Source organism: Phacochoerus africanus, chromosome X (genome assembly GCF_016906955.1).
Source record: "Phacochoerus africanus isolate WHEZ1 chromosome X, ROS_Pafr_v1, whole genome shotgun sequence".
Lineage (NCBI taxonomy): Eukaryota > Metazoa > Chordata > Mammalia > Artiodactyla > Suidae > Phacochoerus > Phacochoerus africanus.
In genome coordinates this window covers 73,273,073-73,292,098 of record NC_062560.1, presented here as the reverse complement: position 1 = coordinate 73,292,098, position 19,026 = coordinate 73,273,073, and the positions used below count along the sequence as shown (strand labels likewise).

The 19,026-nt window shown below is 33.5% G+C and overlaps 1 protein-coding gene across 1 annotated transcript in view; it reads right to left on the bottom strand.

The window, feature by feature from the left end:
* Positions 1 to 19,026, bottom strand: part of DACH2 (dachshund family transcription factor 2) — a 560,533-nt gene that overhangs the window by 350,146 nt on the left and 191,361 nt on the right. The gene's annotated exons all lie outside the window — the stretch shown is intronic.

The window sequence follows — 19,026 nt, the reverse complement described above, 5'->3', positions numbered from 1 at the left end:
AATTCTGAACAAAAAATCTTTCAGGGGTTATTAGGTTCAGTTAACAATGTTGCCAAAACAATTGATACTCAATGTGTCCAATGCTCTAGTATTCAGTTTTAGTTTTTCAAGCCTTTTTCAAATCCTCCACCTCTAAACCCTGTTAATTAAATCTACATGGGTTTTAATTATGATCAAGAAGTTAACTGTAGCTGTATTATAGTAGAAAAAATCTATATTGACAGATTTTTAGAATAATTATTCATTGTAACAATTCAACTAATTAAATAATGTCTGAAATATATTATTTTAAATAATGCAGTGTAAATGCACAACATACAGTGATTATATCTGGACAGTTAGTGATCATCTACCAATATAATATTTTTTCCTTAGAGGACATAGGTCTTTACTTAAAATCATAATTGCTATTAACAAGCGAAAGTTGTCTCATTACAATATCTCTCCCTAAATGAAGAGTAACATATCATACTCGCCATCTGCCTCTCTTCAAGAACGTTCCCTTCTTTCAGGAAAAAAATGTTAAACACTACACCACCACAACTTTATTTTTTCAGATGCATACAGTCATAATACTGAATAATGTTTTATTGAATGACTAGAAAATAGTTAATATCTTATGTCTGCTGTGGTAAATTCCAAATTTTATTAAGAGAGGAGAATATTTCCTAGGTGAAAAATCATATTAGTATTCAAACTAAAGACAATTCAAGTTCTGTTATTAAATAAAACTGCCATAAATCCAAGTAACAAAACTGATACTTTACCAGATGTAGAAAAATCTATCCTAAGTTATTCACTATTCTAAACGGTAATTAAAACTAACTAGTGAACTAAAAGCTACTGTAAACCAGAAATAAAGAAAAAACAAATTCGTTCAAAACCTCACTATAAATAAGATATTAAAGGATTTCCCATTGTGGCTCAGCAGTAACAAACCCAACTAGTATTCTTGAGGATGTGGGTTGGATCCCTGGCCCTGCTCACTGGGGTTAAGGATCTGGTGTGGCCATGAGCTATGGTGTGGGTCACAGAAGTGGCTCAGATGTTTGGATCTAGAGTTGCTGTAGCTGCAGCTCCGACTGGATCCCTAGCCTGGAAATTTCTATATACCACAGGGGCAGCCCTAAATAATAATAATAATAATAATAACAATAATAATAATAATAATAATGTGGCAAAAGTTAAAATGTTATCTAGAGAAGACCTTTTGGTATTTCTTTTAGAATGGGTTTAGTACTGCTATACTCTTTTAGCTTTTGCTTGTTGGAGAAATTCTTTATTTCCCCTTCTATTATAAATGATATTCTTGCTGGATAGAGCATTCTAAGCTGCAATTTTTTTCCTTTCAGAACTTTGAATATATCTTGCCACTCCCTTCTGGTCTGTAGTGTTTTTATGGAGAAATCAGCTGATAGCCTTATAGGGGTTCCCTTATAATTAATGCTTCATTTTTCTCTTGCTGCCTTAGAATCCTCTCCTTATCTTTAACTTTTGCCATTTTTATTATAATATGTCTTGCTGAACCTATTTGAGTTCAACTTGTTTGGGGCCCTCTTTGCTTCCTGATTGATAACAGTTCGTGGGCAAAAGACCTGAAGAGACATTTCTCCAAGGAAGATATACAGATGGCCAACAAGCACATGAAAAAACGCTCAATATCACTGATTATTAGAGAAATGCAAATCAAAACTACTATGAGGTACCTCCTCACACCAGTAAGAAGAGCCATCCTTAATAAGTCCACAAATGACAAATGCTGGAGAGGATGTAGAGAAAAGGGAACCCTCCTGTACTGCTGGTGGGAATGAAAATTGGTACAACCACTATGGAGAACAGTATGGAGGTACCTTAGAAAACTGTACATAAAACTACCATATGACCCAGCAGCCCCACTCTTGGGCATATATCCAGACAAAACTTTCCTTAAAAAAGACACATGCACCTGCACGTTCATCGCAGCACTATTCACAATAGCCAAGACATGGAAACAACCCAAAGGTCCATCGACAGATGATTGGATTAGGACGATGTGGTATATATACACAATGCAATACTACTCAGACATAAAAAAAAGAACAAATTAATGCCATTTGCAGCAACATGGATGGAACTAGAGACTCTCATATGGAATGAAGTCAGTTAGAAAGAGAAAGACAAATACCATGTGATATCACATATCTGGAATCTAATATATAACACAATGAACCTTTCCACAGAAAAGAAAATCATGAATTTGGAGAATAGGCTTGTGGTTGTGAAAGGAGAGGGGGAGGAAGGGGGATGATTGGGAATTTGGGGTTAGTAGATGCAAACTATTGCCTTTGGCATGGATAAGCAATAAGATCCTGCTGTATAGCACTGGGAACTATATCTAGTCACTTATCATGGAGCATAATAATGTGAGCATAAAAAATGTATATGTGTATCTGTGACTAGGTCACCTTGCTGTACAGTAGAAAATTGGCAGAACACTGTAATCCAGCTATAATGGAAAAAATAAAAATCATTATTAAAAATATATATATATAATGAAAAAAAAAGGTTATCAGTGTTCCACATTTGTTTTAAACATATCTTGAGAATGTTCTGTGTGCACTTGAAAAAATGTATATTCTGATTTTTTTGGATGTAATGGAAACATATCTTGAAGATAGGGATAATATAAAAACATTCTATGCTAGAAATGTGTGACTTGAATGAGATAACTGCTCAGTTTAGAGACTATTTTGATATATTGGTTTTGTTCTAGTTCAATAGCTATAAAAATTTATAAATTCAATTCCAGTTCTAACTGTATCATTGGATTTAAAAAAAAAACCTTAGCTCAGCCTGTGGTTTAGAAAAAATAGTAATGATAATAATTTGGACGATTGGATTCTATCAATTAGCAATGCTTACTGAACTTTTAGATCATTGTTTAGTTTAGTTCAAATCCTTTTTTTTTTTTCCTTTGCTTTTTAGGGCCATACCCATGGCATACGGAAATTCCCAGGCTAGGGGTCGAATTAGAGCTACAGCTGCCAGCCTACAACAGAGTCACAGCAAGCAGGATCCAAGCCATGTCTGCAACCTACACCACAGCTCATGGCAACACCAGATCCTTAACCCGCTGAGCGAGGCCAGGGATCAAATCCGAATCCTCATGGACCCTAGTTGAGTTCATTAAATGCTGAGCCATGAAGGGAAGTCCCTCAAATCCTTATTTTAGATAATAGCAGAGCTAGCCTAATGAATAAATAGCACCATGCAAAAATATCTTTTGTCTTTTGATGTATAATGCATATTTTAAAATTTTTATTGGAGTATATTTTAGTCACAATGTTGTATTAGTTTCAGGTGCACAGCAAAGTGAATCATTCATATATATATAGATATCTATATATATATACACATATATATTCTTTTTCCCATATAGGTTATTACAAACTATTGAGTAAATTTCCTGAGATATACAGTAGGTTTTTGTTAATCATCTATTTTATACAGTAGTGTCTATATGTTCTTCCCACGGTCCCAATTCCTTCCACCACCCCCCCACAGTTTCCCCTATGATAATCCTAAAATTGGTTTTATAGATAAGATCTTTTGTGTCATATTTATTAGATTCCACATATAAATGATATATATTTGTCTTTCTCAGTCTGACATAACTTCACTTGGTATGATAATCTCTAGGTCCATTCTTGTTGCAAATGGCATTATTTCGTTCTTTTTTATAGCTGTGTAATATTCCATTGCACATATATACCACATTTTCTTTATCCATTCCTTTTTTTAAGGGCCATATGTGTGGCATATGGAAGTTCCCAGGATAGGGGTCAAATTGGAGCTATAGCTGCTGGCCTACGCCACAGCCACAGCAATGCAGCATCCAAGCCACATCTGTGATCTACACCACAACTCACAGCAACATCAGATACCAAGTGAAGCCAGGGATCGAATCCACATCCTCATGGATACTAGTTGGGTTTGCTACCACTGGGCCACAATGGGAACTCCTATCCATTCTTCTTTCAATGGACATGTAGGTACATTTCTTGTCTTGCCTATTGTAAACAGTGCTTCAGTGAACACTGGGGTGCAATATCTTCAAATTATGGTTTTCTCTGGATAAATGCCCAAGAGTTGGATTGCTGGGTCACATGGTAGTTCTATATTTAACTTTTTAAGGGACTGCCATACTGTACTCCATAGTGGTTGCCTCAACTTACATTCCCATCAACAGAAGGAGGCTTCCCTTTTCTCCACAGCCCCTCCAGCATTTATTGTTTGTAGACTTTTTGATGATGGCCATTCTGACCAGTGTGAGGTGGTACCTCATTGTAGTTTTGATTTGCATTTCTATAACAATTAGTGATGTTGAGTATCTTTTCATGTGTTTTTTGGCCACCTGCCTGTCTCTTTGAAGAAATGTCTATTTAGCTCTTCTGCCTATTTTTTTGATTGGGTTGTATGTTTTTTGATATAAAGCTGTTTGAAATGCTTGGATATTTTGGAAATCAATCTCTTGGCTGCTTCACTTGCAAACATATTCTCCTATTCTGTAGGTTGTCTTTTTCATTTTTTTTAATGGTTTCTTTTGCTGTGCAAAAACTTTTAAGTTTAATTAGGTCTCATTTGTGTATTTTTGTTTTTATTTTCATTAATCTGGAGGTGGATCAACAAGATATTGCTGTGATTTATGACAAAGAGTGTTCTTCCTGTACTTTCCTCTAGAAATTTTATAGTTTAGGGCCTTACATTTAGTTCCTTAATCCATATTGAGTTGATTTTTGTGTATGGTGTTAGAGAATGTTCTAGTTTCATTCTTTTACATGTAGCTGTCCAGTTTTCCCAGCACCACTTACTTAAGGGACGATTTTTATTCCACTGTATGTTCTTGCCTTCCTTTCCATAGATTAGTTGACCATGGGTGCTTGGGTTTATTTCTGGGCTTGCTATCCCATTCCACTGATCTATATTTCTGTTTTATAATGTGTATATTAAATTAAGCATAATTTCCTCCACAGTGTATTAATTTTCATTTCACTTCCTTTTATATTTTATATCTAACAAATCTGTTCTAAAATAAACTTATGCAATAAATATGCTACATGATAGTTGTCTTCAAGAACCTGATGACATTATATGACATGTAACTGGCTCTCTAACTTCTGTGTTGGAAAAGGCATCTAACAAGAAAGATAAATGTCCTGTCCATTGCAAAACTCTATCATATGTTATTTAGGAAAGAAAATCATTGAAAATGACAAGAAGTATGTCAATCGAAATATAGATATTGAAAATGCTTAAATACATAGATTGGTAATCCATATTGTGCTTAAAGAAGCACAATGAGCAGAGTATTTTCTACATTATAATACTAAGGAAGGTCATAATTTTTGCCCCAGGCACACCTAAATGTGAAACCTTCTTACTACATTTCTCAACAGTCTCACCATAAGCACTCATCAATTTTGTTGTCCAGAATGCTGTTTCAATCAAAATAAGATTAACAGTGCCACAGCAGAATATCAATGAAATCTCTAACTTATGGAGAGCATCTGTCAGCTGAGAAAGAGACAGAGTTAAGGTAGGAAACAGACATTGTTAATTTCCCATTCTCAAATTTGGAGCATAAGGCAACAACCACCTCATTTCATTCAATTTGATAGAGCAAATGATTATTTAATTATTAATGTTTACTGCTAATTAGCAATCACTATAGATCTGGTAGAATTTGGAAATTTTACACTCAAACACACATGCATGCAAAAATATGCATATACACACATTTTCACATCACCAGAGCCTAGAAGAATGCATAGCACATAGTAAACACTTAATAAATATTTATTGAATGACAATGATTTAATCCATTTTAATTTTCCAAAGGTAACTCCCCCCGAATTTATTGTTATACCTCCTCTACAAACAATTTTATCTTTGTGAGGCTTACTGAGGACAGGCTATTAACATGGAGGACATTAAATATGTCTTCTTCTAACTACTAGTGCTTATCACTTTGTCCTTAACCTTCCCTTTCTAAGCCACATAGGCTAAATAAACTGGTTAAGTTTTTAATTTCTGTAATATTAGACAATATTACATTATAACTATCTTTTGGGTTTTGTTGGACTTTGAATACAAGTCTTGCTGACAGGATAGCTACCTAACCTTGTTTGGTGGGTGCATTAATTTCCAGATGTAACAAGCTTGGAGTCAGCATATAGAGTGGTATTATACAGATGACATAACTAGAAATGAGATAAGTTTATATTTCTTGCAAACACTAAAAAAGAATTGGGAATATGCCCACTAGATTTCAACTGACATCAAAATGAGCAAAGTCCATTGTTTAAAGGAGTTTAAAAGGAGTTAAAAGTAAGTGAAGACATGCTCAGTCTTAAGAATTGAATAGGGATAAATGGTAAATGGCATAGCGATAAATAATAAGAAGAAAATAAAGAGATGAATAAAATGAGGAATATCTTCTAAAGTTACAAATGTAGCCAAATGAAGAGGAGAGCTCCCTAAATGATATCCAGATATTTAGCACATTATTGTAGTCAGCAATACTCTAACACCAAAATGTAAACATATAGCTTTATATATTTCATTTATTTTGCTTTTATTTTATCATATTTCATTATATAAGAATAAATAAACTTGAATCATAGCCATTGATAGTTACTATACATTTCTAGAATGAAGTCCAAATAAGAATGCAGTAACCAAGGGTTGTTCAAATTTTCATTCTTAAGCAGAACTGGAACTTTCTAGTCACTTCTGGTTGCTAATAACAATAAAAAATAACATATTAAGAAAAAAGAAAAGAGAGTTCAGCACCATGTCTGTTGGTGGCATGATTTTACCCTTAGAACATTTTTTAAATTACAAGCTTAGGTATTTGAAGCCAGTCACCTCAAAATGTGAAAAATAACATATGACAACAACTGTATGAGCTTGAAGAATGCTCACCAATCATATTCTGTCATTGTAAAGTACCAACCCCACTTTTTCATCCAACAACTTATCCATGTAGCTTACTACTTTCATCTGCAATGTTAGATTTGTATTTAGATTGTGCAGCCATGGGGAAACATACAGCACAGTCTTGAACCCTTCCAACCTTCCACCCAAAAATGGCAAAACAAATGAGTCTCTCAAGGTCTTTATGGTTACCTCCAAGTAAAAGAAATCAACAACATATAGGCAAATCAATTACATTACCCTATGTTTGTATTTAATATACAGAGATCCCCAACTGCAAAGCCCTTCAGGTCATTCATTTTGAAAAAGCATTGAAAATGAATATATTAAGGCAATCTTTATATGTATTGAGATTAAAAATAGGTAAACCTCTCTAAGCTAATAAATACTCTAAACCATCTTTTTAAAGCTGGTACAAATCAAATCAGGACACAGAAGGCTTAAGGAATCAACATGATATCCCATGACATTATGTACACATCTCTTCCAATTTGTCAAAATTATGGCAAATTTCATTGACTCTGATCCCTCTTACTTCAGAGAGCCTACAGATATCTGTCATAATCTATGGTATCTGAATGAGTATTCTGCTAATTAAGAATGTCACAACTTCAAAGCCATAGTCTTGGGTGCTCCAAGTATCTAAGCATGAACGGATGGACACCATAGGCTCCTTTCAAAACTGAGCTGCTACAAACATGCAAGTATCCCTGACCATATCAAGACAGAGGGTTTACAAGAGAGGCAAATATATAAAATCCACCTCTTTTTTGGATATTAGCATCTAAGCAAATCTCTATTCATATCTCTTTTTTGAAAAGATAGATGAGTTCCAAATATGCCAAAAATATCCATATGTGCATTTTGATCTAGCTGAACTTTATGACATTACCCAATATTTTGCTATATTTCTCTTTCTCTGAATTTAAATCTGCACTGTATTTGAAGTTTTATATTTTAACTACAGTGAAAAATTAAATATTGTCATGGAATACCCTTGAGAAAACTATCCATATTTTTTATTATAGAGAAAACAGCAATATAAATTTATAAAAATTATTTAGTTTTAATTATGAGTTATATAAAGTTAGGAGTCAATAAAAAGTGCAATAATGAATTCAGCTCTGTTCTTTTCTTAGTAATATACATTTATTTTCTTAAATGACACTTGGACTTTCTGTCACTCTTATTCATTGTAAGCCTTCCTACTATTAGCAGCTAAAAGCTATTCATCCTTCTATGACCTCTCTACCTGCTACTGCCTGTCTTTCTCTATGCCTGTCTTAAGGCATTACGCTCCTTACTTTTTATTTAAGTAATCAATACATAAATACATGAATTATTTCTCCTACTATATTCATCAAAGTACAGGTAGGAAAAATCTATGCCTCCATATACTTCCATAATGTCCAGTATAGCTCATTGATATTATCATGCATGTGAAAATAGAATCATACATATATTAATGGGCTGAAAGATAATTAACATGTGTCCCAAAGTATAATACTTAACAGGATTGTTCAGGAAATGGAATATTATAGTTTCTGTCATAGACCTTTACCATCAGAATCTGCTCAAAATGACTTTTAATTATGCTTAAAGACCTTCAGTTTAATATCTTTACAAATATATTAGAACAATTTCCTACTTTTGTAAATGCAAAACAAGTTTATAAATAAAATGGGATCTGTCTCAGATGACCCAAGAGGTACAGCTGAGGGTCATCACTCTGAACATAGCTAACAATTGTGCCATACCAGAGAGGTAGAGAGTACATAAAATTGAAATCAAATTCACATTTAGAAAGGATAAGCAATGAGGTCCTACTGTATAGCACAGGGAACTATATCCAGTCTCTTGGATAGACCATAATGAAAAATAACATGAGAAAAAGAATTTATACATATGTATGACTGGGTCACTATGCTGTACAGCAGAAATTGACTCGACACTGTAAATCAACTATACCCTGAAAAAAAATAAATTGATTGAAAAAAGAAATGAAATATGTACTGATCCCAAGATACTTCTTGAATACTTATCTTGAATATTCTCCTCAAAGTGCAATTCCCCCAAAAAATTGGTTTAATTGAAGATTTAAAGTAGCTATTTTTCAGTTAATTATGGTCCTGCTATATCATTACCAAGCATTTCCTACAAGCTCTACAGAATGAGAAGGACATCCACATACCATTTAAAAATATGTGCAAGTACAGATATATATATGTATATATACTTACAAATGTATAGATACAGTATACGAAATTTACAAATGTATAAATACACATATATGTAAAACCATATAATTATATTCACATATATATAAAAACCATACTATATGTGTATATATAAATATATATAAATTATGATAGGAACAGCATATAATGATGAATAGTCATACTGCAATTCTTTATAAATTTCTGCACTTATTTGAAAAAAAGGAATGAAGAATGTATTAAATAGGTGAACAATACATGTACAATTCCCCTTCCTGCAAAAATGCTCTCATTTCAATGGGAAAATCCTCATGATTCCAACTCATTTTCATTTTGTTTTTGTATTTTTTTTTTGTCTTTTTGCCGTTTCTAGGGCCGCTGCCGCAGCATATGGAGGTTCCCAGGCCAGGGGTCTAATCGGAGCTATAGCTCCCAGCCTACGCCAGGGCCACAGCAACGCCAGATCCAAGCCACATCTGCGACCTTCACCCACAGTTCATGGCAATGCCAGATCCTTAACCCGCTGAGCGAGGCCAGGGATAGAACCCTCAACCTCATGGTTCCTAGTCGGATTTGTTTCCACTGCACCATGACAGGAACTCCCCCAACTCGTTTTCAAATTTTAGTTTTGTATTCACTACTACTCATTTCCCATTCATCATCTGCATTGATTTCACTCTATTCATTCTGCTTTTATGTCAATATAATGCAAAAATATAACAACCAAAATATCACTCCTAAGAAAAGAATGTGCTCTATTCTAAGGATAATATTTGTTTTATTCAAAAATACATCTAAGAGAAATATAAAGAAACTATTCAAATCAGAGTGAGTTACTGAGGCATTCTTCTTATATGCCATATAGTCTAACCTGTTATTTTCCTCCTCTTTCATTCTCTATCCTATTACTTTTGGTTTTACTTCAAAAAAGTTTTCAATTAAATGGAAAATCAGCAATGCTTTTTTTGTCTCCATGTATATAGATGGCAACTCTTGACTGGCATTTCTATGTGAATAGCCTTTCAAAATTTGTACATACAGGTCTTTGGTCAAGGTTCTCCTAGTATTTTTCAAATTAATTATCTTTTTTGCTAAGAAGTTCTGAGTCTATTTATTTTTCATAGATGACAGAGAACCTATCCAATGAATAAGAGACCAAAGCTTTGAAATGGTAAATGTCAAAAGCAAATTAGACCTCTGATGATATGAACTCCAAGGAAAACCAAATACAATACTTCTTCTATGAATTTGTAATTGCATACCATAAAGTAAAGAATAAGATAAACATTTTTAGGTTTGTTTTCACTTTCATAGAAAATCCATCCTTATATGCTTTTAGATGGTCACATTTTGCTGACATTTACAAACATTTCATGTTGATCTTACATGGGTCACATCAATCATCTATACAGTTTCAATGACACTTTGTTAAATAAACTGTCATGAAAGATTTATAGAGAATTTGATAAAAGTAAAGAAGATGTAGTTTAGCTTTTAAAGATGCATTATCCCTTTTCTGAGGGATAATATCACTTCTAAAACACCACTAAGCTCTTCTAGCAATAAGTAAAGAAAGAAAAAAATCCCTTTCCCTATATTTTATTTGCATAACATTCTTCTTCTTCTAAACATAGGAGGTGGAAGAGGGAAGAAAAACCATTATATTTCAATGCCCCTTAGATGTAATGGTTGTGTGTTAATCCCTTTTAAGAAACATTACATGCAAGTTAACTCATTCAAAATGTATTCATTAAAGAATAATTAAATAAATATGAATCCTTAATCCATTCACGAAAACAAGTGCTTTCCTCAAACGGTTGAATACTTGTATTCTGAACTGGATGGTATATGATGGCAAAAAATGACACAAATTATTCTTCACATTATTGAGAGATTCAAGTGAAGGAGGATTACTAAGGCTACACTGGAATGGATTGGTTTTTTTTAGCATGAATAATGACAATATGAGACAATTTAATTCAATTTTAAGCTAGCAGCTGCCTTAGCACCTGGCTAGTTTTGCTGTTTTTTTCATGAAATTAAAAATGGTATTACTTTGAATTAGACTTGTAAAGTCACTCAGCCTCTAGCAGGCAAGCAAAAATCAAGTCATGTTACATTTATATTCACAATTATATATCTCATTGTGGTGGGAGAGTAGGCAATAAAAATTTTGTTAACATCATCATCTCATTTCTTTTTCATTTTACACGTAAATTTGTTGAAAAAGACTAACTTAGAATATTGCCAAATTGTGGCACTGTTCTAGACTGCCTTATAAGTTTCCTTGCCTAATGATCTACTTGCTGACAGATCTGAGCTACTTTCCTTGCTATCAGTTCTCAGGAAAAAATTTAAATCTTTCATATTACAGAGTTTTCTTGACTGTAAAACAAGGATACACCCTTACATTTAAGATAACAAACTATATGTGCTAGAACCCAAGAACATAAGTGCTTAATATAATATCTTACATATGTTAAATTCATATTACTTAAGACATGTACTGGTTATGTTTCTAAAGATGAGATATGACCTGTTATATAATCAAATAAATGTTTTATAAATAAACTCTACTATAATAGATTTCAATTCTAAATTGGTTAGAGTGCACTAAGCATTCTCTATGAAAAGAAAGTCCAGAGAAAACCACATTTTACAAGTAGTATTCATAATTCATTTACACATAGAAATTTGAAATTTAGTAATCTTATAGTAATAAAATAATATTGTATCTAAAGATATCATATAAAAAACCTTTTCCATTTCAAAGGCCACATTTCTCCTCTGTTAACATTTACTAAATTATCATTACACATTTTAATATCAAAATATCTTTTTCTTAAGTTTCTTTCTTTAAGAAACCACAATGATCCCTAACATCTTTTACCCATGTGACAGTAAGCTGAGATTTTTAGCTTTTGACTCTCTTTTACTTGTAAGTAATCAGCTCTTCAATTGCTATGAAATTAAAGAAGAAGTTTCTGAGTTATTAAGACTGAAGGGGAGCAAACATGACTTTCAAATTAAGTCTCGACTAACAATTCAATTGTAGAAATACATCTTGAAAATCACTGGACAATTCTATAGCAGTTAAAGAGTAAGTAATAAAGCCATTATTAATATAATACAAAGGCAGCTTATTATAGTCCTATAAAAAGACTGTCACTATCCTGTTAACGGTGTTTTTATTTTATCAAAAAAAAAATTTGAGTAGAAGAACTTAACTGTGGCAATAGAAATAGCTAAATAGTCTACTTAAGAGTACCAGGTCTGCACACTTACTATTATATCAGAGTCGTTTTCTTACAAAACTATTACAATTCTAATCACTAGATTTGGCAAACTGAAATTTAGGAGTCTTTTATTCCCTAAGTAAAACTAAACATTATCTAAGAAAGTGGAGACTATAAAGAATGAACAAGGTAATTTTAATTATCTTTAATATTTAGAAGTTAAGTTTGCTAAGTTAAAGGTCAGTGAAATACATTTGCATCCTACATTAGTTTGTCACACAAACTTAGATGTTAGTGAAATACATCTGAATCCCCATGAATCCAAATGAGCAAACATAAAGCCTACAGCATGGTGTCGAGAACACAGTGACTGCTCAAGGTTGCTTTTAAATAACTGAAAAGATTCTCAGAAAACATTTTAAAGAAAGTTAAAAACCTTGAAAAATATAACAGTTTCATAAATATTTTGAAAAGCATCCAGATGTCTTCTAATGGTATTTAAGGGTTCATACAGCTTCTATAAATATCTCTTTCAATCTATAACTTTAGCTTAAGAAGCTACAACTTAAGCTTCTTTTACTATAAAATTTGTGTTATAAAACAATTAACAAAAAAAATAGTATGTCATTTTCATGTGTGAAGTGAAAATATATTTATTTTTGGAATGTTTACATTATCTGAAGCCAATTATTTATGATTAAAAGCATCCCTCTTCTTTTATTTTAAAATAGTTTAAACCCCTGTATCATAAGTAATGCTTTTATATAGTAAATTTTGTCTCACATGCTTAACTCTTTATCAAGAAATCTTTATAATTTTATCCAGTCATACTATATATGGCTCTTTGCTATAAACTCTTTGTTACAGACTTGAACATGAAGCCAAATTCTACAACCCTTTATAAATATCTCATTTACACAAACTGAATATTCATTGAAAACCAAAATGCTATCTTATTTCATAACCACATCTTCACTATAAGTCCTAAGATGACCTACTATTAGTTTCTCCTTTGGAATAAAACCATATTCTTTCTTCTTTTTTTTTCTTTTTAGAGCTGCACTTGAGGCATGTGGAGGTTCTCAGGCTAAGTGTCCAATCAGAACTACAGCTGCCAGCCTACACCACGGCTACAGCAACGCCAGATCTGAGTTGCATCTGCGATTTATACCACAGCTTACGGGCAACTGCCAGATCCTTAACCCACTGAGCGAGGCCAGGGATCAAACCCTCATCCTCACAGACACCATGTCGGGTTTTTAACGCACTGAGCCACAACAGGAACACCCTTTTACATATCTTGAATGGGTTTCTCTCAGCTCACTTTAAGGGCCGCACCCAAGGCATAGGGAGATTCCCAGGCTAGGGGTAGAGTCAGAGCTGTAACCGCCAGCCTATGCCACAGCCACAGCAACACTAGATCCGAGCTGCCTCTGTGACCTACATGGAAGCTCACAGCAACGCCAGATCCTTAACCCACTGAGTGAGGCCAGGGATTGAACCTGAATCCTCAAGGATGCTAGTCATATTCAGTTTCCGCTGAGCCACGACGGGAACTCCAAAACCATATTCTTTCATTTGCATCAAAAACCAGGCTACATATAACCAAGACAAGTGTCTTCTGTTGCTATATTTCTTAAGTCCATTATCTCCTTCATTAATCACATTCTATCAACCCCTGACACTTGGGTGAGCACCTTTATTTCCAGACTGTATGTTATACTTTTGCATTACTAATAGGGTATTAATCTAGACCTATTTGAAGACCTATGGTTCCTATCATGAATGGCAAATTGAAGAATATTTTTGACTTGGAGTTTTTTTCCAATTTTGGCTTTTTAATAAAAACTTTAACATCTAAAATATGACACAAAAAAGCATAAAGTATAAAATATCCCTAAAAGTAAAAAGAGACTGAATAGTTCAATAATAAGTTTAGACCCCAAGACAGTAAGAAGATCCACATATAAGAAAAAGAATCTAAAAGCAAAGCTTGTCTTTCATGTAAGTTGTAAATCAAACTTCCCAGAGCAATTTAGAACTGACTAAAATATAATTGCTATATTAAATGAGGTGTTTTATTTAAATGTGACCACTTGTGTTGTTTCATATTGGTATTTCCAGGGACAATCCACTTTGGGGACCTGCCATTCCCCAAACAAATTCCAATGTGTACAAAACTTTCACCTTTCTCTCACCAGACCAGGCCTTAAAATGTAAGCTTCAGGACCCTTGCACTTTCTTTTCTCTCTGCCTAAAACATTCTTACCCAGTATTTAGGTTGCTTGCCCACTCATTTCCTTTAGGCTCAAATGTTACCTTATCAGAAAAGCCTTTGCTGACCACCTAATTGAAACTTCTGAAAGACATTTTCATTTGTTTTCTCTGCTTTACTTTTCCTCATAGTATTGTCTCATATGACTTATAATTTATTTCTTTACTTGTTTATGATATATCTCCCTCAACTATAATGTAAGAATAATTTTGTTTTGTTCACTATTGCATTTCTGCACCTAGAACAAAATCTAGCACATATGATCAATAACACTTTTTAACTAATAAATATGTAATTTTGATTTTAGTAGATTTTCTTTAGGTATATACTATACTTAAATTTACATAATGGTATAAGTTAAGTCGATTGCGAGGTTCTTAGATGTGGGTAACCTAGCCCTTGAATGTGTAGCTGTCTCAATCAGTCATAACTAAGCACCGTTAATCCTATAACATGCCATGCCTCATGATCCTTTCTTTCAGTCTGGCTGAGATAACAGGACACATAGTACTCTGGTCTCTACCATTTCTGTTACTTACAGAACAGCTCTGACCTCCCAATCCAGAATCCTTGAGTATCACAGGCAGCTAAGATTACATCCTATTCCTCCTCACTATACCATAAGCTTAAGGCTGCATTCTGGCTAAATTATTGAAACTCTCTAGCCCTCACCTCCATATTCAATTCCATGTGTATAGGGAAGCAGAATACAGTAGTATTATAATTACATTTGACTACACCTAGGCATATCATATTTAAACTGCAAAAAAATCAAAGATTAAGAAAAAAATCTTGATAGAAGTCAGACTGAAAAAAAAACTTGCCTATAGAACAGCAAAGATAAGAGTTACATCTGATTTCTCCTCAGAATCCATGCAAGCAAGGAGATAATAAAGTGAAATATCTGAAGTGCTGAAAGAAAAAAATACACCAAATCTAGAATTCTGTATTCTGTGAAATTATTCTTCAAAAGTAAAGGAGAAATAGACTTTCTCAGACAAGCAGAAATAGAACTTAATGCCAGTAGATCTGGCTTGCAAAAAAAAGTTAAAATAAGTTATTTGGAAAGAAAGTAAATTGTATAGGTCAGAAACTCAGTCTACATATAGAAAGGATTAAGTGTTAGAGAAGGAACGAATGAAGGTAAACTGAAAACTCTAACTTTTTATTCTTATTTAATTATTCTTAACTTACTTAATAGGTAACAGTTTCTTCAAAATAAAAATGTATTCAATGACTGTAGCTTATAATAACAGTAATGATACAAAGGACAGGAGGAAGGAAATAGAAATATTTTGTTATTATAAGGTAATTTCCCTGCCTAGGAAGAAGTACAATGCTATTTGAAAGTTACTTGAGTTTGTTTAAAATCTATGATCCATTACACTAGGACAACCACTAAAAGATGCAAAAACGAAAGTATAATTGGTATGCTAAGAAAGGAGAGAAAATTAAATGATATAAAATGCTTAATTTAAACCAGAGAAGGCAGAGGAAGGACGGAAGTCAAAAAAAGAACAAACAGGAGTTCCCGTCGTGGCGCAGTGGAAACAAATCCGACTAGGAACCATGAGGTTGTGAGTTCGATCCCTGGCCTCACTCAGTGGGTTAAGGATCTGGTGTTGCTGTGAGCTGTGGTGTAGGTCATGGATGCAGCTCAGATCTGGTGTTGGTGTAGCTGTGGCGTAGGCCAGCAGCTGTAGCTCCATTTAGAGCCCTAGCCTGGGAACCTCCATATGCCACGGGTGTGGCCCTAAAAATCAAAAAAAAACAAACAACAAGAACAACAAACAGAAAACAGCAATGAATATGGCAGATACTAATCTAACTATATCAATGATCCCCCTAAATGTCAATGGACTAAATTTGAAAAGATAATGCACCTCAATGTCCATAGCAACAATATTTACAATAGCCAAGACATAGAAAGAACCTAAATGTTCATCAACAGATATATGGATAACACAGACACACACACAGACACACACAAACACAGACACACACACACACACAAAATGGAATAATACTCAGTTATAAAAAGAATAAAATAATATCATTTGAAAAAGATGAATGGAGTTCCCGTGATGGCTCAGCGGTTAACGAATCCGACTAGGAACCATGAGGCTGCGGGTTCGATCCCTGCCCTTGCTCAGTGGGTTAAGGATCCAGCATTGCCCTGAGTTGTAGTGTAGGTTGCAGATGCGGCTCAGATTCCGCATGCTGTGGTTCTGGCATAGGCTGGCGGCTACAGCTCCAATTAGACCCCTAGCCTGGTAACCTCTATATGATGAAGCTGCAGCCCTAGAAAAGACAAAAAAAAATGAAACAAGATGGATGGGCCTAGAGATTATCATACTAAATAAAGTAAGCCAGCCAAAGACAAATATCACATTATATCACTTATATGTGGGATCTAAAAAAATGATACAAATGAACTTATTTACAAAATAGAAATAGACTCACAGACATAGAAAATGAACTATAGTTACCAAAGGAGAAAGAGGAGAGGAGGGATAAATTGATAATTTGGGATTAAAAGATACACACTATTATATATAAAATACATAAATAACAAGGACCTACTACTATATAGCACAGGAAACTATATTCAGTATCTTGTAATAACCTATAATGGTAAAGAATCAAAAAAGAATATAACTAAATCACTTTTCTCTACACCCAAAACACTGTAAATCAACTATAATTCAATAAAAAATCTATAGTCTAAAAAATCAAGTAAAAGAGATTGTCACAGTGAATCAAAGAATAAGACCCAGCTATATGTTGTCTACAAGAAATGTACTTTAAATATATATATATTATATATATTAAAAGTAAAAGGATGGCGAAGGATATACAATGCAAACACTAATAAAAAGAAAGCTGGTGTCACTATATTAATTTCAGGCAGAAGAGACTCCAGAGCAAGGAAAACTACTAGAGATAAAAGGGCCATTAGCTAATGATAAAAGTGTCAACTTTCCAAGAAAGCGTAACAACAATCAACGTGTATTCACCTAATGACAGAGCTTCAAAATATGTAAGTCAAAAACTAATAGAACTGCAAGAAGAAATACACAAATGCACTAGAATAGTCATAGCCCTCAACACTCCTATATGAGGAATGGACAGATCCAGCAGGCAGAAAATCAGTAAGTACATAGTTGAACTCAGTAGCACCATCAATCAAATGGATATATTTGAATCTATACACTATTTCAACGAACAAAAGCAGAATACACATTCTTCTCCAGCTCACATGGAACATTCACCAAGGTAGATAAAATCCAGACCCATAAAATACACCTTAACATATTTAAAAGAAATCATACAATACCAGCTCTTAGACCATAATGGATTTAAGTAAAAGTCAATAACAGAAAGACAGCTGGATAATTCTAAAATACTTAGCGATTAAACAACATGGTTCCAAATAACACATGTGTCAAAAAAGAACTCTTTAGAGAAATGTAAATATATTTTAAACTAAATAAAAATGAAAATACAACTTAAAATTGAGGGGATACAGTGACTGCAGTGTTTACAGGGAAATTTAGAGCACTGAAAGCATATATTTTCAAAAAGTAAAGACATAAAATTAATAATCTAAGCCTCCACTTCATGAAACTAGAAAAAGAGTAAATTAAAATTAATGTAAGCAGAACATAAAAAGTAATTATATTGTGAATCAACTATAATACATTAATAAAAATAAATCATAAAAAGGAATTATAAAGTTGAAATCAATAAAATTCAAAGAGGAAATCAATAGAGAAAATCAACAAAATCAAAAGTTGGGTCTTTGGAAAGTTCAATCAAATCAGTACGCTTCTAACTAGGTGAATTAAGAAAAAAGAGACACAAATTACTAATATGAGAAATAAAAGAGGGTACATCACTAAGATACAATGAACATTAAAACTTTAACAAAAAAAAATGAGTCCCCTTGTGGCTCAGCAGAAATGAATCTGACTAGCCATCCATGAGGATGCAGGTTCGATCCCTGGCCTCGCTCAGTGATTTAAGGATCTGGCTTCGCTGTGAACTGTGGTGTAGGTTGCAGACGTGGCTCAGATCTGGCATGGCTGTGGCTGTGGCTAGGCCATGTGACCCCTAGCCTGGGAACCTCCATATGCTGCAGGTGCAGCCCTAAAAAGACAAAAAAATAAAAAAATAAAAGTTTAATAAAGGATAATAAAGGAATATAATAAACAACTCTAAGCCTACAAATTTGAAAACTTGTATGAAATAAACCAATTCATTTTTAAAAATCTGCATATATCTTACAAAAAGAAATTTACAATACAAATAGACCTATGGAGTT